Below are 23,874 nucleotides of genomic sequence, written 5' to 3'. Positions count from 1 at the left end.
ATAATTGCCTTGTTTTTTCACTACTGACTACTTTAAGTTTTTTCCTTTGCAGTATTTGTGGTTAAAAGTATTGTACTTGTGATCTAATTTCTTTTTGTAGAGGCCACGTTTTCAGCCCCTGAATGCCCTCTAACGTGTGACTCACTGAAAAGATAGTCTAATGTCTAGGCCCAGCCCATTCCTATCATCAGCTTTATCTTCCCCAAATGGGTCATTCTTCAGTCAGAAGTTTTTGTCTCCATTAAAGATTCTAAGATCAGCTGACCTTCCATGCCACTTGCTAGGGGCCATGTAAAAGTAAAGGCTTGCCGAAGCTGGTTTGGCTCAGTGGGTAGAGCATCGGCCTGCCGACTGAAGGGTCCCAGGTTCGATTCCGGCCAAGGGCATGTACCTGGGTTGCGGGCACATCCCCAGTAGAAGATGTGCGGGAGGCGGCTGATCGATGTTTCTCTCTCATCGATGTTTCTAACTCTCTAGCTCTCACCCTTCCTCTCTGTAAAAAATCAATAAAATATATTAAAAAAAAAAAAGTAAAGGCTTACACCCTCAATACTACAGTTTCTCCAGTCACACATTTTAGATCACTTATTAAGCAGCTAACATTGGATTCTTCAGAAGGTCTCAGGGACAGTACTGGTTCCAGCACATGTGAACACAAATTTGGTAGCTTCTAGGAACTATTGGTGGGCGACGTTCACAGATGGCTGCCTCTAGGATCAGTTTTCTCCTTTTTAGCTTTATATTGTTGTTAGCTGCCCTTCAGGCTCAGGACCTTTGAGTTGCCTATTGCAAGTAATCCTGGGATGTGAACAACCCAGGGTTTGTTTAGAATGGTATCGAACAAGTAGCAACCCTCTTTGGTTTCTACTTTCATTGAGCATGATCTATCATATATCCCCAGGACTTACTGCCCAGTTCCTTTTCCTTTCTTCAAGGATCTGTGCTGGTATTCCTGTCCCCAAGGGTGAGTGGGTCTGTCATAGAAGATGAGAACTCCAATGTTAAGGAGAACAAAAGCTCATTAAAAATATGCATGGTTCAATTCATCCAGACAAAAGGCCTCACTCAGCAGAGGATCTCCATCTGAAGAGCTTCTCTCCAGGAGTACCCTGGCCTCTCAAGATGCTGACAGCAGTTTCCTGACTTAGCTGATTCAGCCCTGGTCGGCCTGCTCTTGGAGGATGCTTCGTCATGTCAGCTTCCTGGTGATAACCGGCCTTAGCCCGCCATGCCTGTCTATTCCTGTGCCCTTATGGAATTTCTGCCCATCCAAAACTGAGCAGTTGTGGAAGTAAGTCTATGCTATAAAACCTGGAAGCACCCAGATCTCTCCTCCAAATTCAGTGACCCCTGCGTCTAACAGGAAGACATACACAGATGCTGAAAACTGGTGTAGTATCTTTTTCTTAAAGGCAGGCTTGGCTTTGTACTTCTGCATCTCTGCTCACTTCTACACAGAGAACAAAGGAATTTTTGTGGAGGCAGGCATATCCCACATTCCTAGTTTACAGAATTTATTTTTAACCAGAACTACATTTAGAAATATATGAGTAACTATACTAGTAATAATAGGCGGAAGAAGAGAAGGCGTGTGTGTGGATTCATCTTTCTAGGTAGGTATGGCTCCAGTTAATATTTAAAATGGTCTCGAATTCTCTGAGCACACACTATCTGATGGGGGAGGTTGTGACAAGAGAGACAGGTGGCGGTGGGAAAGCTGACCTAGGATTAAAAATTAATTGTACTCAATTTGGAAATTAGATCATTGTAGGTAGATGGATATGGAGTTTAATATGATTTTGTATTTAACTTTTTTGAGGAGATTTAAAATCTTATGCACCAACTAGGCAATTTATGAACTCACATTTCAGCTTTAATTCTACCTCATCACAAGTAGAATTATAGGGCTGGAAAAACTCCACCAATCGTTCTCCCTTGGAAAGAACCACACCCGGAGCCAGCCAAGGCAACAGGGATCCCTAACACATTTTTTTTTTTGAGACTTCTAATTTAAGGTATTCTACAGCCAGTCTCCCTCGGGAGCAAATTCTGGTGTTCTACTTTTCCATTCTGTTAGCCTCTGCTGTGTTTCCTCTTCCCCTGCTCCAGGCAGCTGGATAGACCAAGAAACCTTTACCTCCGCCTTCATCAGCTTCAGCCTCAGCTTTAGCATCTTCAGGGGCCTGCTTTGCTGTTCCATGGGCTGTGAAGTGAGGCATGCTGGACCAGGGCACAGCCCTGGGCCAAAAGGGAAGGAGAATAAACAGGGAGGGTCCTGCCCACTTAGGGTATAGGATTTGGGCCAGAAGGAACTAACCTGATTCTAGAGACTGGCCCACAACAGAGCTTGATCGGTTCAAGATACAGTGCCCAAAGGGAAAAGAAAGCCTGGGCAAATGACGGTCCTAGAGTGTCCTGTTTGGTTGGTGATGTAAGGTAGGGAGAGATTCTGGGCAGCAGCAAGCATGCAGGAATTGGATCCAGCAGAGATGTGGTTCTGGAAGAGCTGAACATTCGTGGAGGTATCGGCAAATATATGAGGGCATAAAGAAGAGTTCGCTTTCTTTCAGGGAAAGATACTGGCAAGCAGGCAAGTGTTTCAGGGCCCGAATAAGCAGTCCAGGAATCAGAATAATACTCAAATTCTGGAGGGAAGGTGGGCTCCCTTCTAGTGGTCATTGCTGATGCAGCTCTCCTCATTCTGCCCACTCTATCAGGGTCCCTTATTACATCTTTGGAGTCAATGACCACCTTGGTGATTTCCTACTTTAAATCTAGTCCAGACCTTTTCTGGACTCCAGGCCTTCATCTCCAGCTGCCCACTGGACCCCTTAACATAACATGTTCAAAGAAACTCACAGCTTCCCCCAACCTGCTTTTCTTCCTATGTTCTTTATTTCAAGGGAAGGATTCATTCTTGATTCTTCCTTGTTCTCACTCACCATATTTAGTCTTTCATAAAATCCAATCGTATCTTCCTTCTAAATAGCTCCTAATTTTGTCCCCTCCTGTTTCACTGGCAATATCTTAGTCCTGGTCACCATCACAATTTCACCAGAATTTGTGCTATAACCTTTTAACTGTTCTCCTTGCCTCTAGTCATGCATGTCCTTTGCCAGCACTTCCTTCTAAATGCAACTTTGATTTTTATCTCTCTTCTACTTAAAATCTTCACTGCCCCCAGGATAAAATGCAGAACTCACCAGCTTAAAGGCTCACCTGCCCTGCCTACCTGTCCACCTCTTACTTCTTCTTCCACATCCTCCTCCAGCCATATTGAACTTCTTAAGGTCCCTGAGGAAGCCTAGATTTCTCTGGATGCCACATCTGTGTATATATGGGGTTCTTCATGTGAATAACTTTTACTCATCTTTTGGGGTTCAATTCAAAGTATCATCTTCTCTAGGACTCTTCTCTGGGTGGATGCCCCTCTTACCTGCTCCCATAGCCAGAGTCTCCCTCTGGCCCTCGTGCTTGTTTCCTGTGTGTGCCTTCCTGACTAGACTGTGAACACGTCCTGGCAGAAACCAGGTCTTTTCCACTGGGAGCAGTGTGGCAATGTGGAGATCATGGGTTTTGGAGTCTGCCAGACCTGTGTTTGAAAACCAGACCTGGAATAAGACACATGAACAAGGTCTTTATTATCTCAGGATCTCTATCTCATTAGCTGTAAATGATATTTCCTCATAAGTTGTCATAAGGATTGAACGTGGTAATAAAACAAAGCACTTGGCATTGAACTGGACACATTCAGAGGTGGGGAACCCTTTTTCTGCCAAGGGCCATTTGGATATTTATAACATCATTTGGGGGCCATTCAAAATTATCTACTTAAAATTAGCTGCTATATTTGCTCAAACATTTAATTAACTCACCCCTAGACCAAATAATTTCGTGGGCCTTATGCAGCCAGCGGGCTGGACATTTCTCACTCCTGTTAGATGCTTAGTAAATGCTGGATGAAGGGAATACAGGAAGAGAAGCTCCAAATAGGCTTATAGGATTGTGGTCAATTCTGAGAGAAGCTTACGTGGGTCACCGTGGCCTCTGCCATCTTGGCAGAGAGATGACAGAGTTGAATGGAGTTAAAACCAGATTCAGTCTAGAGAGGAAATGCTAATCAGCGGTTCTCAACCTGTGGGTCGCGACCCCTTTGGGGGTTGACCGACCTTCTCACAGGGGTCGCCTAAGACCATCGGAAAACACATATATAATTACATATTGTTTTTGTGATTAATCACTATGCTTTAATTATGTTCAATTTGTAACAATGAAATTGGGGGTCACCACAACATGAGGAACTGTATTAAAGGGTCGTGGCATTAGGAAGATTGAGAACCACTGTGCTAAGTGGACAGGAGCAAGGCAGCACCCAGGACCAATGGAGAGTGAGACAAGAAAGACGGAAAGTGAATGTGGGTGGTCTCAGTAAGACTGCATGCAGGGCCATTACTAAAGGCTGGCTCAAAGGGGCTGACTTGCCAAGTGCCTTAAGCTGGCATTGGACAATAGGAGGCACATTCTCACCTCTCCCTCTGGAGCTTTGAAAACATACTTGCCTGGTCTCCACCTCCAGAGGTTTGGTTTCAAGTGCTCTAAAGTAGATAGATTCAGGACTGGGCATTTTAAAAGCTCTTCAGAGAATTCTGGTGCAGGGAAGACTGAGAATCATCAGTCTAGCATGAAGGCAGCCCACCCAGAAGAGGGAGGAGGTGTGGATTAAGTTCACATCTAGGCCTCTAGACTGTTCCCCATGTATAACTGAGGGAATGGATGGTGGTGGGTGGGGGTGGCTGCTACTCTCTTACCTACTTTGGTGAGAACTAGCTTAGCACTGGAGCTGGCCCATCCACAGACCAAATGGCAGGGAACACGGAAAGATAAGGTTTGAAAGAAAGGAGCTATAGACACCCTTCCTGATCTCAAAATTCAGCCTGCCTCTCACCCCTTGCCAGAGGAGACCAGCTGCTTTTTGAGAGGAGGGAGCTCCTTTGGGAAGTGATGAGGTGGAGGAACACCTTTCCCTTCATATCCACTGCCACCACAGAGGGGAAAGCCAATGGAGAACTGCTGCTCACTTCTCCTGCGGAATAGCTCAGAGATGGCAGCTTAGAGCTCATGGCCATTCTAAGAATGAAAGGAATTTATTTTAGATTAAAAAAAAAAAAAGGAATCCCCAGCCAGCTGCAACAGACTCTTAGTTTGAAGAAGTCATAAATAAGAATGAGAAAAAAAGGGGGGGGGACTCTTATTAAAAAATTAGAATCAGCTGATATTTATTTGAAGAAAAAAAAAGCCTACTTCTATACTCTGTGAATTTCCACAATCTGTATATGTAAAAGGTAATCAGGCTGATGACACCTATTATAGTTCACAGGAATAGACCCATCAAGGAGTGGTATCAGGAAATGTCTTCAAATAAAAGCTGGCCTTTATTTTATCATGCTGGTCCTCATTAGACCCTTCAAATATTTGATCATGCAAACCAGATCAAAAGTCATTGATCATGAGCCTATGCAATGCAAGTCTCTGCTTGGAAAGAAATTAGAAAAAGATGGCCTCTGACCAGTAAAATATGAAAGTGGCATCACCTCCCCTCCACTTTCAATGCAGAGGCATAGCCCAGGGAAGGAAGAAAAAGAAATTAAAAACAGGCAAGAGGCTTACCTGTTACTGACCTTGATGTGACCCCATCTCCCCAGCCCCACCCCACCCCACCCTCATCACACTTCACCTACATACACCTACATATACACCGATTACACCTCTTATCACCTTATTGTAAAATTAGTGCTGTAAAAAACTAAAGCTTTTGTGTCAGCAAAGTTTTCCCTCCCCACCCATTCCATCCCCCCCAAAAAAAATCAGAAATTTTTGTAAAGTGGCTCATAATCTTCCTGGAACTTACCTAATTGTAGAAAGACCTGAAAATAAAGGGACTTCCATTCCCAGTGGGCAGAGACTCGACATGGGCTATTTTAGTTCAATCATCTCTTCCTTTTTGGAAATTAACAGCTCAAGTCTCTATTGATTTAACATGCTGTCCCTGTGATGCAGTGGGGACTTCACACAAGTAATGAGGACAGAACGTTCTGTGATATTTTAACCCTTCTGGTCTTTTGTTTTTGTAACAACTCAAATACATAAATTGATTAGAGGGAACAAGACCAATACCTGCATTTCCTCTTGATATATATATTGAGTACAATAAATATATATAGATTGAGTATATATTGAATACAATAAATAAATATCTATATATATTGAAATATATTGTAGAAATAAGGAATTTCTGTCTGTATCTCTGCAATGTACTTCTGAACCACAGATATTCTTGTAAAAGAGCAGGCTCCATAGGACAATAGGCAAGTGACTGGGCAGGGATGGAGGGGGCATGAATATGGGCCTTGATTTTCTTTCTTGGGTCTCTGCCTCTTTGTCTCAGAGTAGTCTGGGGCTGTGCTTGCTTGCAATGATATCAGCTTACGGTGGGTAGAAATTATGATGATGAACTAAATTAGACATCATGACTTCAGTGTATGGAGAAGGAGGAGGAAGGAGGAATGGAGGTGGGAGCTGCTGTTTAAAGTACAGTTAATGGAGTAATTATCAGGATTAATCAATTACTTTAAACAAAACTGGATTGTCAGGAAGGAATCTTCCTTTTGTTTTGAGGAAGGAAGAAGCAGTATCCTTTATTCCTCAGAATTTTAAGAGCAAGGAAAGTCTTCCAAATTATGGTGGGTGTGGGTGGGGAGATAAAAAGAGAAGCCTTATTACTCAGACCACTTAGCGATGTTCAGTGAGCACCTGCTATGTGCAGAAGCCTGAGCTGGGCAGAGGAGAAGCCCCACCCCTGCCACGGACTGGGGATTTGTGTGTGGGGAGAGGTCACTGTGACATCCTGGCTTCTGCCCTCTTCCTTAGACAATGTCTCAGTCAGTCTCATACACTGTTGTAAGTTCGTGAAATTTATCTCTGGAATCCTCCTCTCCACCCCTACCTTGTGGTCGTCATCCCTGTGTGGTCATCAGGTTTTGCTCCTGTGGCTCCCACCTGGATCATTCCATTTCATTTTTTCTCCCTGAGTTTATTATTCTTAGTTCCTTCTCTCACTGAAACTCTGAGTGGGGTAGTGTCCAACAATGTAGAACACTGGTTCTACCCTCACTGGGTGAATTTGGGCAAGTCTTTTCACTCTGTTGAGTCTTAACATTTTCTGTAAATAAGAATGGTATGGCCCTAGCCTGTTTGGCTCAGTGGATAGAATGTCAGCCTGTGGACCAAAGGTTCCTGGGTTTGATTCTGGTCAAGGGCATGTACCTTTGTTGCAGGCTCCTCCCCAGCCTCGGCCCTGGCCAGGGTGCATGCAGGAGGCAACCAATCAATGTGTTTCTCTCATATCAAAGCTTCTCTCTGTCTTTTCCTCTCTCTTCTACTGTCTCTAAAAGATCAATGGAAAAATATCCTTGGGTGAGGATTTAAAAAAAAAAAGAATAGTAGGAACACTTGTATTGTGAAGATTAAATGAAGCAATAAAAGTGAAATTATCTGCAGTTAATTTTTATAGGGAACGTAGTACATGCCAGGCACTGTGCTGAATGCTCTGTGTACAGTGTCCCATGTCATTCATACAACAGCCAGTCTGGCAAGCATTCTCATCCCCATGTACAGGTGAGGAAACTGAGGCTTAGAGAGATTATGTAGCTTGTCCAAGTCACACTGCTAGTTTGCAGAGGTGACAGAATTTGAATTCAGTTTTGTCTTCAAGTCCATGATGCTGGTACCCACAGTGCCCACTGCCTCTATAAATGCCCCTGTAAAATGCTATGTCAACAAAGGTAATTTTATTAGATATAGATAATACCCAGTGCTATTCCTTATTAGACAGATATGAAAGTACCAAAGATCACATCATTTACATGTAAAAAAATGCAGGGTAATACATTTACATAGAACCACAGGCTTGAAATGATCTAGGCTTGTGGTTTTTAAACTCTGCTTCTCAGAGGCCCCATACCAAGTTCTGCTTTTATTTGTTTTAAAATTTATCATTATTTCTGGGAAGTGTTTTGTCTTAAGAATGGTTCTAAGGCTTACTCTTTTCTAATTCACTCACAATAATTTTACAGTGGCTTTTGGGGGGAGCATTTTGCCAAATCCTTAAGAGATAGCAAGATTCAAGGTTTCCTGACTTCTGGGTCAGGTCTCTCTTTACTCCTCAGTCCTAACTTTTGACATAATGTGTCCAATGTAGAAAAGAATTGAGAATATTAAAAATTAATCATCAAGAGAGACTTTTTCTAAGAAATATCTTAAGAAGCCACATAGGTCTGGCTGATCTAAGCAAAAGCAGTAGAAGACTCAACCAGTAGAAAGTAGTAAGGCATGGTAGAAAAAATAAGAAAAAAAAAGATTTGAGAGAGGCTTGGCAGTGATGTCCAGTAGTGAGTATTATGAACATGTCTCCTATGGGAATAAGCAAAGAACTATAATCCTGTGAGGCCCTTACATTCACTTATTCATTCAACCATCATTTATGAAACATCTACTGTATGCCTGGCACTGTACTAGGCAGAGAGACCACAAAGGTGAATAACAAAATGTCCCTGCACTCAAGGGGCTGATTAACTAGAGTGGGAGGTTAGGTTGCAGAGGAATTAGTGTGGTGAGAGCAATGATAGATATCTACAGAGTTCTAGGGATACTTCAAGAAGGGATATCCCCATCCTTGCCTTGGTGGAGAGAGGGTGGTGATTAGGAAACCCTTTTCGAAAGATGTAAAATGCCAAGGTGTACTTGGGAAGAATTCAAATTAGAGGAGATTGACATTAGAGGACATTGTTCTGGCCTTAGGTAGAAGTGAATTTAGTTTCTTCTTTTTCTGTTGAGACAGATATGGGCCATCCAGCAAGGCTCCTTGACCATAAGCCACAAACCGATCAAAACACAAACCGCATTGCCTCAGAGCTATTGCTAAGTAGAAGTTCTGCCTTCAATTACTATAAATAGCTTCCTAAGATTATTTCTTCCTACAAAGATGAAAACAGTTCTTCCTCAGAATCAGAGCCTATTACCTTTTTTCTCAGTGATTGCCTGGCTCTTACCTTCTTTGTTTGATTTTAATATATGTGTATGCTGTGGGAGGCACACTACATGTCTATTGGATACTTGAAAAAAATATAAAAATGAACCCGTACTAGTTGTGGAAGGCTATATTCCTGAAACAAATGGACCCTAAAATACAATAGTCAAAATCCAGCAGAAGTTTATCACTCATAAAGCAGGGTGAACATTCCAGTTAGCAGTAGCTCTCATCCACCTGGAGAATCATGGCCCCAAGTTCATCCATCTAAGATTCTGCTTCGCTACAGTCTTGGTGTATATCAGCATCCACTTAAAGGAAGAGGAAAGAAGGTGCAAACACTTTAAGAGCAACATTCTCCCTCATATTTTATTGGCAAAAATAAATCACATGACCACATATGACTGCAGGGGCTGCTGGGAAGTATAGTTTCAGGCTGAGCAGCAGCTTCCAGGCTCAACTCTATTGCCATGGACAAGGAAGATTTTGGTAGGCAGCTACTGTTTTCATGTAAACCGAGAGAAAGGAAAATGGATAGTCACAGAAAATCTGTTAGAAAGTTATTGATAAGAATGCTTACCACAAATCAACAAGTTACACACCTTAAGCTTACTGAATGTTGTATGTCAATTATATCTCAATAAAACTTGGAAAGAAAAAAAAAGAATGCTTCTCAGCTCTAGCACACTTTATAGTTTTTTGCTTGGTAATATCAATAACTGACACTTCTTTAAAAGCTTCAGATAGAAGCCTATTCATAAATGGAGAACATGAAGCCACAACCAGTGATTGTATATTGCTTGTTTGTTAAAACCCTGATTATTTTTTAAGATATTTAAGGAATCTAACAGCTAGATAGATAGTATTAACAGCAGTAAATCATGGGAAATGTCAGATTTTCTCAATCAGATAAATTTAATCACATCTACAAATATTTTTCAATGCCTTTGCTAGGCTAAATACTTTGGGATAATATAGCAAAACCACTGTGAAATAAAAGTTCAAAATATATATGCATATGAGGTTGAAATAGAAGTAATGTAGCCAATGATACCATTGGTTTCCAGAAAGGTTGCATAGAAAAAGAAATGTAGATATGGTCAGAAGGAGAAAGAATTTGAACAAAGTCTTAAAGTGTGGGTGAAATGTTGGTAAGTGTAATGGATGGGAAGATGTTACATGTATGAAAGTTCCGGAAGCAAAAGAGAACCAAAGTATGTGTGAGGAACAGAGAGGAGATCATCATAGATGAAGAAATGGATAACATTGACTCATTAAAATGGTGATTCTTTATGAATGGGTTGAGGGTATGAGAAATGAGGAGTTAACCTTCTGCTTCCTAGGTGGTAATGAGGCAGGAAGTAGTGTGTGTAGCTTGGAATACTCCCTAAGTAATGCTGTTACATGTCTTCATTGAAACATTTTGAAGTACAATTTTAATATGTTATATTTAATTAGTTTTTCTTTCTTCTTTAATTTATTGGGGGTGAAATTGGTTAATAAAAACCATACAGGTTTTGCCCTGGCTGGTATGGCTCAGGCGGTTGAGCATTGTCCCATGCACTGAAAGGTCACTGGTTCAATTCCCAGTCAGGTCGCATACCCAGATTATGGGTTTGATCCCTGGTTGGGGTGTGTGTGGGAGGGAACCGATCAATGTTTCTTTCTCTCCATCTCACTTTTTCTCTCTCTCAAATCAATTTCTTAAAAACCCATACAGGTTTCAAGTGTACAACTCTATAATACATCATCTGTATATTGTATTGTGTGTTCACCATACCAGGGCAAGTCTCCTTCCATCACCATTTATCCCCCTATCCTCCTTCACCTCTCCACACACCCCTTCCCTTAACTGTTTATTGAAAATGTTTGACTTTTATTTTTAAACCTGGACTCGACTTCAAGTTTTGAAGCACCTGGACAATCTTTCAAACTAAAACTAGGATTCCACTTAGCATGACCATGACTGGTTCTATGCACTTAATAGGGGACCAATAGATTATTGAATTGATAAAATTATTGGTAAACACCTTAAGACAGGTTCATGGAATAACCATGTGGCAGGAAGAATTCTAAAGATAGCCCCCAAGATTCCTGACCTCTGGTTATTCAATGAAAACTAATCTAGGCAATGTTGTGAGATTTTACAGATGTAATTTAGTCCCGAGTTAGTTGACCTTAATATACAAAGAGCCTTTTAAAAGCAGAGCTTTTTCTCTGGCCAGTAGAAGAAGTCAGAGAGATCTGAGTGTGAAGACTCGACGTGCCATTTCTGACTTTAAAGATGGGGATGACCTATTGAGAAGGAATGTGGGTGGCCTCTAGTAGACAGTGGCCCCACTGTAGATGGGGACCTCAGCCACAAGACGCTACATTCTAACAACACCCCAGGTGAAGTTGGAAGCAGATTCTTTCTGAGAGCCTCCAGGAAAGAGCCCAGTCTGACCAACATTGGATTTTGACCGTGTCAGACTCTCAGTGGAGCCCAGTTGAACCTGCCCAGACTTCTGGCCTACAGAACTATGAGCTAATAAATGAACGTTGTTTTGAGCTAAGTTTGCAGTGATTTCTTACATAGCAATAGAAAACTAATAAGAATGATACCTGAATTCTATTTAAGGAGAGGTTGCATATTTTAAGGCTCAGTTCTAATCAACTATGAAAACTTGCCTGATCACCCCAGTGTGATCCTTTTCTCCTCCCTGGTCCTATAGGACTTTAATCATTCTGGAGTTAGATATCATATAGTATGGCACCTGTGTACTTGACCCTTCTTTTTTAAAATACGTTTTTATTTATTTTAGAGAGAGAGGAAGGGAGAGGGAGAGAGAGATAGAAACATCGAAGACAGAGAAACATCTCTTGGCTGCCTCCTATACACCCTATACTGCAGTAACCTCTTGGTTCATAGGTCGACACTCAACACCACCTGGGCAGTGCCTGACCTTTCTCCCCCACTCCCCCAAGTGGTCAGCTCCTTGATGACAAGAATTGAATCAAGTCTACAGTTTCTACTTCTAAGAGTATGGGAGTGACCCGGCCTGTGTGGCTCAATGGTTGAGTGTCGACCTATGAACCAGGAGGTCAGGGTTCGATTCCTCATGAGGGCACATGCCTGGATTGCAGGCCCGATCCCCAGTAGTGGGAATGCAAGAGGCAGCCAATCGATGATTCTCTCTCACCATTGATGTTTCTATCTCTCTCTCCCTCTCCCTTCCTCTCTTTGAAATCAATAAAAAACATATTTAAAAAAATTTTTTTAAAAGAGTATGGGTGTGTAGGAGGAGGTGGTGGGCAAGCCTGATTTTGAAGAATAGTCTATCAACAAAAGCCAATGAAATGTTGTGAGAAAGAGCAAATGGCTATTGCTTTCTCTCAATAAAGAAGAACCTGGGTCAACATTCAGTTGCTAAGATCAAAGTTACAGATCTGAACTGAGTGCCAGCCTGACCAGGGTACTATCCCTACATTTGGACAAACCAGAATGACTAGTCTGACTCATAAAGGTATAATTGAGACCCTTCTCGTTATGAGTCTGTTTTATTCTTAGTGCCAGTTATTACTTCATAACCACGGCTTTATCCTGTCCCTGTTTGTTGCTAAGGCTGTGACCATGGCAGGGCGCAAAGGCCTGGCTTACAAATTACAACGTTCTTTTCTTACGTAATCGTGTAAGAAACAGTCTTACCAGCCTTCAAATGCAATATCCTTTATTTCAGAGAAACGCCTTGTTTCAGAGAAACTCCTTAATGCACATGTATTTCTAATATGAGTGAAGTTTATTCTTTTATCTATATGCATGTCCCACTAAAGCAAATACATGTTAGAAGTGCTCAGCACATTTTATACACCTGCAGACGATTCTGTAAGGTGTTGGCAGTGTGCTCACCATTCTGCGAGGCGTCTGAGGGCCTGCTCCAGGACGGTGAATTCATTTTTCCTTCCTTTCTCCATGGGTAGCCAAGGACGAATTATCCCCCTGTTAGTGCCTTACAGTACCAGAAGGAATGATCAGAAAATCCCTGAAATAGAAGAGTTTTTCTTGGGATCAATGTTTAACCCGAGGTTAGAAAGCCTGGTTTTAGGAAACTGTCATGACACCCAATGGTGATTTTATTTGATAAGTCTCAGAAACTAAATCAAATGCAGTTTTCTTTTTCTTATTTTCAGATGAAAAAAAAAAAAGACTTGAAAATTTACTAGCAATAATTTCACTAGATTTCCTTGGCCTTATCATGTGCACTAACTCAGAAAGTATCTCCAACTCCTCCTACTCCACCTACCCTCCCCCCAAAACATCACATTCAAGTCCAAATCCAGGATGTTCAATCTCCAAAATATCTTTCAAAACCATTCTCGTTTCTCCATCGTTATCCTCACTGCCCTGAGTAAGTTTCCCAGTCTCCCAGCCTCTCTCTCCTGCAAAATAGACCTGAGATGATTTTTCTAAAACATCAATCTAGTCATGCCATTCACTGTTTTGCTTAAAGTCCTCTGTCCCTTTGCCATCGGGGTACATTTCAAACTCCCGCGCCAGACTGGTTGTGCCTTTGCCTATTTCTCCAACCTTATCTCCTGTTTTCACCCGCATCCTTTCCTTTTTCAGTGTTTCTCAAAGTGTAGTCTTTACACTGTCCCCAAGAAAATCACTACCTATTAAAGTTACACATTCCTGAGTCCTGTCATTTAAAATCAGGACTGTTTAAGAAAATCTGGAGCATTATCATTTCTAACTATTTATCGCGTGGTTAAAAACAAATGGCATAGTGTCCCAAGAAATGGTATTAATTTATTTTCCATTGAAAATAGTTTTAGTGGGAACAACAACAACAAAAAAACACCATACCCCGACCTGTTTTCAGAGAAGACAATAGGCTAAAACAGTGATTTTCAACTTTTTTCATCTCATGGCACACATAGATACACCCTAGATTCCTCCTGAGTCACCAGTGGAAGGAAAGCTTTGCCAACCTTCTTTGGACTTTGAGTAAGAAATAAATTTTGCTGTGTTTTAGTCATTGTACATATTAATTTGCCAGGGCTGCCATAACTAAAATTTTGTGGCACACAAAAAATATAATATACATTATATATAATATAATCTGATGAAATATAATCTGACAAGAAATAGGTATAATTTTGATTCATTCACACCGGACGGTTATTGTTGTGTTGGCTATTGTCATTTTTTAAATTTGACAATCTAAGGGGAAAGAGGTCGGTGCCCATGACTAAATAGTCAGGTACTGCATGTTTTAAAAATTCTTGCAGAACACCAGTTGAAAATCACTGGGCTAGATAGTGTGTGTGTGTGTGTGTGTGTGTGTGTGTGTGTGTGTGTGTTGGAAGGGTTAGAATGATTGTTGAGGGAAGGTCTTGAGAGAGAGTCTGAAAAGTTGGCATTTCATACAAAATGTGCTCTGGAATAAATATGAATTCAAGCAGTGAGTTTTTCAGTGTTTTCTAATGTTCCCCTAAGGTTGGTCAAGAGTTTATTTTCATTGGAAATTATATTTTAACAGAAGTATAAAATAATGCATGCTCAATGACGAAAGTAAAACCATTAAAGAAATCTCAAGAGGGCTAAAAGTAACACAAGGAAAAAAATCAGCATGTATTTTTTTAAACAATGGAAAGAATTCCCATTTGTTTGTAATTAAAAACTAATAAAACCCTGCTTTCCACAAAGGTATAAATAAATCTGTTACTACTCTTACTAAGAGACTATCTGGATCATTGGGAAGCTATACTTATTTGTTTTAACCAAATCTTCAAGAAAATTAGTTTTGTGACAGAAAATAGTGTAACCCAATATTCCATGGCCCTAACCTGATAACAAAGGAGGCTGGGGGGAAGGTCAAATGTATTTCCTAAGTCTTTCTATTCTCAAAAATAATCATCTTAAAATAATGTCCCCCAAGGCATATTTTGGGGTGGCAAACTCTGCTCCCCCTCAAATATTTTACTCATGCATGATTTTATAACATCATGCACTGTCTGTCAGAATATATTGGTACATGGAGAAATGCAGATCTTCCAAATGTTGACACATGTCATTATACAACCCCCCCCCCAAAAAAAATCACATTCATTAATATCATCACCTATTCCATTGGAAAGGTCTTCTTTGAATACTGGGAAGTTGTCAAGTTCACAGTGGCAGACATAAGGTTTTTTAAATTCTCATTTCCACATGAAAGCCCAAATTTTATCACTGGCAACAAATACTGTCAATTATTTTCATTGACGTGACAGGCCCACTAGATTCATCTTTAAGAAAATGTTTCCTAAATATCCAAGTTTCAATAACTACAATTTTTCTATCTGTCATTCTTCTAAGTCAAAATGGCATTCCATGAGAAAAGGAGTTAGTTCAGCTTGCAAACCAAAGAACAAGTGCTTTTCCTCAAGATAACCCCTGTTACAACATGCAGCACCAGGGCTTTCTGTACACAACCCATCCCATCACACAGATGTTAAAAAGATGTGTACTCGAGGGTTAAGATTGAACAAAATGAAGAATTTTTGTTGTTTCACCAAGAACATTCTTAAGTGAAACTGGCATCTTAAATTTTATTTACTTATTTGTCTGTTTACATATTTATTTCTTTACAGGCAGTCTTTGGCAGTGAACAATAGAATTCCTATTATTATAGTTTGGTGCTTTCATTACTAAGGCACCAGCGGTTTTACCCACCAGTGCTTCTGTACCATCAGTGCAAATGTCAACATAGCGAAAAAGGCAGATAATGTCATAGTATTATTAGGAAAATAGTTTTGACCTGAAAGGGTTTTGGTGAGTCCAGGGGGAGGCAGACCACACATTGAGACCCACTATCACAGAAAATAACCATATTTACTGACAAAGAATCTTTAATATCTAAAACAGAATGTTGGAGTAGATCATTGATTAATCTACCCTTTAAAATTTTTTCATTTTTCAATTATAGTTTACATTCAATATTATTTTATATTAGTTTCAGGTGTACAGCACTGTTTAGACAATCATATACTTTACAAAGTGTTCCCCCAATATTTCTAGTACCCACCTGCCACTGTACATAGTTATTACAATATTATTGACTATATTCCCTGTGCTGTACTTTACATCCCTGTGACTATTTTGTAACTGCCAATTTGTTCTTTTTAATCCCTTCATCTTTCACCCCTCCCCTCTGGCAACCAACAGTCTGCTCTCAGTATCCATGAGTCTGTTTCCATTTTGTTTATTTATTTTATTCCTTAGGTTCCATATATAAATAAAATCATATGGTACTTGTCTTTCTCTGATTGACTTATTTCATTTAGTATTATACCCTCTAGGTTCATCCATGCTGTGCAAATGGTAAGATTTCATTCTTTTTTGTGGCTAATATTCCATTGTATACATGTACCACAGCTTTTTTATCCACTCATCTATTGATGGGCACTTAGGTTGCTTCCATATCTCGGCTATTGTAAATGATGCTGCATTGAATATAGGGCTGCATATATTCTGCCCAATTAGTGCTTGAATGTGCCCTGACCAGGAATCAAACCCACATCCCGGGCACACTGGGATGATGTTTTAAGTGACTGAGCTGCCTGGCCAGAGCCTATCTAGTCTTCATTTGGTTATTTGGGTTAATTTTTCTATAAGTTTGGTCCTGGGAGGAGGTGAATGTAACTTCTACCTACCTCACTGCCATCTTAGATCCCTAGATATATATCCATTTAATAGGGTGACTACTATTAAAATCACAGAATGAGAAAACAAAGGATTTAGTACTAATTTAACTTTTTAAATAAATGTGCTTAAAAATAAACTTAGGGTAAGAAGTTTGGAGACGTTAAAGTTAGATTAGTTATTTACATTTTTGTTTTTAAGCATTAATAGTTCTATTAGTGAAATAGCTTTCTCTCTCTTGCTATACAATTTTATTAATGTGAAAGGATTTGAAATGTCATTTCTCCAAAGAAGATAATACAAATGGCCAGTAAGAACATGAAAAGATGTTCAACATCATTAGTCATCAGGGAAATACAATGAGATACCATTTCACATCAGTAGGGTGGCTAGAAATCAGAAAGTCAGAAAATAACAAGTATTGCAAAGTATAAGGAGAAATCAGAATCCTCATACACTGTTGATGAGTCTAAAATGGTCCAGTTACTTTGGAAAACATTCTGGCAGTTCCTCAAACAATTAAACATAGAGTTATCATATGATCCAGCAATTCCACATCTAGGTATATACCCAAAAGAAATGAAAATATATGTCTACACAGAAACTTGTTTATGAATGTTCATAGTAGCATTATTCATAATAGCCAAAAGCTGTAAACGACCCAAATGTCTATCAACAGATAGACAGTAGATAAACAAAAGTGGTATATCCATATAATAGAAAATGATTTGACCATAAAAAAGGAATGAAGTACTCATACATGCAATAACATGGATGAATCATGAAAACATAAGGTTAACTGAGAGAAGCCAATCACAAAAGACTGCGTATTACATGATTCCACTCATAGGAAAGTCCAAAATCGGGACATCTATAGAGACAAAATGTTGATTAGTAGTTGGGGGGCGGGGTGTGAGGAATATGCAGGTATAAGTGATAGCTAAAGGATAAGGGGTTTCTTCTTGAGACGATGAAAATGTTCTAAAATGACGGTGGTGATGGTTGCACAACTCTGTGAATATACTATAAACCACTGAATAGTATACTTTAAGTTGGTAAATTGTATTGAGTGTGAGTTATATCTCAGGAAAGCTGTTCTCCTCCAAAATTAACCATGAGAAAAAAGTTTTAGATAATTTTATAGATGGGCAGACTGAAGCCCCAGAGAGAGAGGTGACTGACCTAAAGTCACACAAAAGCTGGGACAGGAACCCCGGTTTCTGATTCCTGAAGTAGAGTGCATTTCATCCCCCAGAATAGTATACAATACCCCTTTTACTTCTGAAAAAAAATTCCAATGATCATACCAAATGCATTCAAACTAGAGTCAGCCTAGGAGGTGAAAAGAAAAGTACTCTATCTACAATTCTGCTCTGAACAATGTCACTCTTTGTGGAAAGAAATGGGAAACTGAGCAGAATAAGAGAGGAGAAATAGAACTCACCATCTCACTTTAAACACTAAACCTTTTATGGGCGGGCTTATAAGTGGTCACACCAGTTGTGTAGGCTTTTATCAGAAATGAATGAGGCAAATCTGAGGCCCACCACAAATCCCACCTTCTCCATAAAATATTCCCAAATAACTTCTGTCCTAACAGTCCATGATATTTATTATACATGTTGGCAATTTTTATATTTCATTTTAACTATAATTTATCTTTTTTATACAGGGTGGAGCAAAAGTAGGTTTATCATTGTGAGTACATGAAACAAAGTTTATTCCTGTATTAGTCTTTATTAATTATTGTATTATTTTCCATACAAACTGTAAACCTACATTTGTTCCACCCTGTATTATTCTTCCATGTTTCATCCTTAGATACTTGACTCCTGTAAGTTTTATCTCCTTGAAAAGATTGTTACTTTTTCCCACTTTCCCCATTATTTTCCACTTCTTCATACTCAAAACTTACTTATGCATAGTGATACAATAATCAGTAATTCAACTGAATTAGCCCGTTTGCCTTTAATAATTTGGGATATTTGGTATTATCAGTGCAGTAAAAGAATATAAGTAAATCTAGAAATACGTTAGTAATTCCATGGATAATGGTTCCCTTTGAATTTACTAACTTATAATTCATGTATGTAGTTTTTTTAACGTTGCATAGGCTTTTATCAGAGATGAGTGAGGCAAATCTTTAATCTTCATGCCTCTAGTTGGTGAATCATATAGACAAATTTGAATTCTGTTTTTAATGCTAGTTAAGTTTCAAGGGCCAACTGCTGGTAAAAGAAATGACCAATCATTTAAACTGCTAAAAGATAAACTGATGCATATCAAAAATTTTAAGAGTTTATTTGAGCAAAAAGTCCATTCAAACTGGAAAGTGTTCCACCACTAGGAGCCGGAAAAAGATTTCAGAGAGAAGAGGCAGAAGCAAAGCAAGGAATTATTTGATTGGCTACAGATTAAACAGTTGCCTTATTTCGGAAAGCCTAGGTGGCAGTTTGTGGTTGGTTGTCTTTAGGTTTGGATTTCTTAACCTTGAAGCATTTACAAGATTGGGTTTTATGTGCTTACATAATGCCACTAAGGCATTAGAACCACCTCAGTCTAAGAGCCTCCTTGTTTCAATAATTTAACAATTGCTATTTCTGGATTGCATTTTTTTAAAAAAGAAGAGTTAACCTAAAGGGCAGGGCTTTAGAAAAAGTCTGAATTAAAACAAATATTTTTAAAATGTGTACCAGTTAGGGATTGACTGTAGCTGCATGTAATAAGGTACAGTGGTAGCTTATCCAAATAGGATTGGAATATTTTCAAACAGCAAGAAGTCTAGAAGCAGGGAGGGTTGCCAGCTTTAGCAAATAAAAATACAGGACATCAGTTAATTTGAATTTCAGTTAATCTTTTAGTCTAAGTATGTTTTATGCACCACTTAAATTGGGCAACCTGTGTTTTATTTTGCAGTCTTAGAAGTAGGCTGTCCAGGATGTGTCAGCAAGCTTCTTCTAGCATCCTATCCTATCATCCTTCCTTTGTGGCGTTTGTCCTTATAACTGCAAGATGGATGCTGTACCTGGAGGCATCAAATCTATGTTCTCGGCAGGAAGAAAGAGGGAAAGAAATGGGAAGACAATAATCCTCTCATCCAACACAATTTTACAATAAGGTTTCTCCCTGATCTAAGTGTATTATGTGCATTATTTTCTTACCAAGAGACAATTAACTAATACTGGACATGGATACCTTTCTCGACCTCTTCAAACAATTAGCATCAAATTATTCTTGTGGAAGTTTAAAAGGAAATCACGAACAAATGCTATTCAATTACAATAATTTTTTCTCTCTATTTAATAGTGGTCTTACAAACACGTCTGTAACAGCCTGGCCGATTGAGGCTCAGTGGTTGAGTGTCAACCTATTAACCAAGAGCGTTTGATTCCCAGGCATATGCCTGGGTTGCACTCCGCCCCCAGTGGGTGGCGTGCAGGAGACAGTTGATCAATCATTCTCTCTCATCATTGATGTTTCTATCTCTATCTCCCTCTCCCTTCTTCTCTGAAATCAATAAAAATATATTTTAAAAAATAAACACTATTGGTTCATTTTTCTTGTTAAACCAGTAGGAGTTTCACAATTTTTATGGGACATTTTCTCTCAAAAACAAAAGCAGTTGTTTACCTAATTTGAGACTATCAAAAGCAGTATCACATGGTGGCCTTAGCCACATTCATTTTTCTGAACCAGTAGAGAAGTATATGTAAAATAAGAATATAATTTTCACCGTAACTAATGCATTTCCAGTAATTATTACTATATAGATGAATTCTCAAAGGAAAATAGAAATTTAGTTTTACCAAGCTTTTTTATTTTGTTTTTACAACTTGGCTGCTTGTCTGTCTTTATTAAGGTAATACTTGATTTCTTCTCCCTTAAAAATATAAGATTTCTTCTCCCTTAAAATACAAGATTCATGTCCAACTGAATAAAAAGCATAATTATTTTGTCAGGATCTAATGAAAATGAACATTTCCTCAATTTCCTGGAGTGGGATAGTTTTTACAAGCTCTACAAAAGATATCTTTCAGATAAGGTCACACCAAATAGAAGTTTTGCTCATTGGATTAAAAATAGATCAGCTCAGTGACTCAGCAGGTAGCTTATTGCAGTTGCCCACTGAGAACATCCTAATTCTTCCTTGTACTACATCACAGTGAAGTACTCATGTGGCTTTATGGGGATTAGCTTATTCAGCTATTAGAAATAAGATCATAGTATATCTAGGACATTCTGTGAGATACAATGCACTGAGAGTATTATGGGTCAAATTCTGGTTAAGTATATATAAGCACATATTCAACATAACCATTTAAATTTATTTTTAATGAGAGGATCAGGGGTCAAATAATGGTTAAGTGTAAGAAAGCATATATTTGAAGATTTATGTTCCTTTTAATAAATTTACAGTAAGACAGCTAAATTGAAAGTGTATGGTGGAATTAGGTTACAGAGTACTTGACTGTGCTGATTTTTAGAGCAATGCCTGTTTCATTATTCTGTGGACTTTCCTACCTGACTTCCCTTCCCCCTGCCATATGGGAAACCTCAGGGGGCTTTAATGTCTTTCCTTTTTTATTACTCAGATTCAGACAGTGACCAAGTCACTTCCAGCCTCGGAACAATCAGGGCTGGTCTTACAAGTGAAGTTGGTAGTTCTCCTGACCTTGACATGAGAAATAGAAGGCCTACCTTCCCCCAGAATATTTCCCTCCACATTATTGGCTATTGATAGGGGGATTTTAAGCTAGTACCTTTTATTAACATATATGTATTTTTATATATATATTTTATTGATGTTTTACAGAGAGGAAGGGAGAGGAATAGAGAGAAACATCGATGAGAGAGAAACATCGATCAACTGCCTCCTGCACACCCCTTACTGGGGATGTGCCCGCAACCAAGGAACATGCCCTTGACCAGAATCAAACCCGGGACCCTTCAGTCCGCAGGCCGACGCTCTATCCACTGAGCCAAACCGGTCAGGGCTAACATATATTTCTGTATCTGGCATCCATCCACTTGAAAATCACCCTTGTACAGTCACCATATGTCAGGATGCTGGAGAAACAATCGGTAAAACTAGGTCTTGACCCTCTAAGGGCTCCATTTAGCTCCTGATTTATCAGGTCCTTGAGTAAATAAATAGGTAAGTTTTGATGTGGGGAAAAAAGAAAAGTAAAAAGATAGTGTTGCAGAATTTACCAGGCAACCAGAAAATCCACAAGGAGTACTCGGAGAGTTAGGAAAAACCCTTTATTTAAAGCAGCGCTGCTGGCTCAGGGGATTCGAAGATCCAAAGCCTGAACAGCTAATACAATGAGATCACCCCTTATATATTCCTAAATTTCTCTGTTTCCTAACTACCAGGCTTTTGTGGTATTTAGCCCCTTCTGAGTCAGTTGGAATGGGGAAGTTAGATTGTATCTAAATGCCTGGCTTGGGTGGTACCAGCTACACACACACACACACACACACACACACCCCTGGCCAAGCTGCCAAATTTCCAGCCCGTGGCCCCTGCAAACTGGGAGTACCCAGAACAGACTATTGCCTGTGGAAGGGGCAGTGACTTTATTATAGGCTAACAAGAATGTGCACTAGGGCCCTAGCTGGTTTGGCTCAGTGGATGGAGTGTCAGACTGCAGACTGAAGGGTCCCAGGTTCGGTTCCAGTCAGGGGCACATGCCCGGGTTGTGGGCTCAATCCCCAGTAGGGGGCATGCAGAAGGCAGCCGATCAATGATTCTCTCTCATCATTGATGTTTCTATTTCTCCATCTCCCTTCCTCTCTGAAATCAATAAAAATATATATATATTTTAAAAAATGTGCACTAGTGCCCTAATCGGTTTGGCTCAGTGGATAGAGCGTCAGCCTGCGGACTGAAGGGTCCCAGGTTCGATTCTGGTCAGGGGCATGTACCTTGGTTGCAGGCACATCCCCAGTGGGGGGTGTGCAGGAGGCAGCTGATTGATGTTTGTCTCTCATCGATGTTTCTGACTCTGTCCCTCTCTCTTTCTCTCTGTAAAAAATCAATAAAATATATTTTTTTAAAAAATGTGCACTAGGACACCAGTCACTGTCACAGATTCAGATTGCTAGCCCCCCCCCCCCACCCCCCAGGTTGCCCCCTATATTCCTCCTCATTAGGAAGGTGAAAGAATCAGGTCTTGCATGGCTCTGCCCTGGAGAGGCAGCCAGGATAGCAGGCCAGGAAGAAGGAGCAGCTTAATGGTGGTAGGGACTTTGAAGGGAGGGGGGAAATCAATGCAGAGGCATTGGGGGGGCAGAAAACAAGTTTTATTTTTATAGAAATTTAACCTAGAGATAACTTTGTAAATACGGCCTGGTTCAGCCCATTCTTCTCTTAGGTCGGGCCCTCAACAAAACAGAGAGGTAGCTGAAATTTGTCTTTGGCAGGCAGTCTAGAGTGGTTATTTTTCCTTCAGAATTGCCAGATTTACCATAACCTCCCCACACTCCCAATCATTTGGGGACCTTTCATCCCTCAGTAAAGCTATTAATTGAAAGCAGAAAATTAATGAAGACTTCATTGATAAAGATTTAAAGTGAGATCCCTGCTGCCCTGGCTGGTGTTGTTCAGTTGGTTGGAGCGTCGTCCTGTAGAAGGAAAAGTGGTTGGTTTTGTTACTGGAGAAATGTGTGGATGGCCTTTTTCCATTGCTAGTGGGAGTGGGGTTCTTGGGGTCTGCTGGAATAAGCAATTCAGGAGGCCCCCACGGGAGAATCAGTACCTTCCTCGGTTTCCAAAGTCCCATTTTCCTTAATCCAGTCCTGGAAAATGTGCAGCTGGGATTCAGCAGAGCTGAAAGCAAAACCAGTGTCCAGAGTTTCCATTCCAAGATGTAGCTGAATCCTGTTTTGCCCTGAGGGGTTGGGAAAAAGGGAAGTTACAAGTTATCCTGACATTCCACAGGAATGTTATCTTAGATGCAAAATGACAATAGGCTCAGTAAAGATCAAAGTTGATCTTTGTCAGGGAACACGTAGGCCTAGGACATGACTACCCACTATAGACTGCTTTTTAATTTAAAAAGTTTTCATTTCAGACCATTCTTTGTGGTTACTTTAGGTCTCTGAGTTTGCAAGGCCATTA

At 39.9% G+C, this 23,874-nt stretch overlaps 1 long non-coding RNA gene across 1 annotated transcript in view; it reads left to right on the top strand.

Moving 5' to 3' along the window:
* Positions 1 to 20,177, top strand: part of LOC111824039 — a 72,255-nt gene extending 52,078 nt beyond the window's left edge. Inside the window, exons 6-7 of the long non-coding RNA XR_002827146.1 lie at positions 1,052 to 1,291; positions 19,668 to 20,177. This is a non-coding gene — a long non-coding RNA (uncharacterized LOC111824039). The remainder of the gene's footprint in view (positions 1 to 1,051; positions 1,292 to 19,667) is intronic.
* The last annotated feature ends 3,697 nt before the right edge of the window (positions 20,178 to 23,874 follow it).

This window comes from Myotis lucifugus, unplaced genomic scaffold (assembly GCF_000147115.1).
Source record: "Myotis lucifugus unplaced genomic scaffold, Myoluc2.0 scaffold_6, whole genome shotgun sequence".
NCBI lineage: Eukaryota > Metazoa > Chordata > Mammalia > Chiroptera > Vespertilionidae > Myotis > Myotis lucifugus.
Note: the sequence above shows the minus strand (reverse complement) of the source record. Positions and strands in the feature narration are given on the sequence as shown.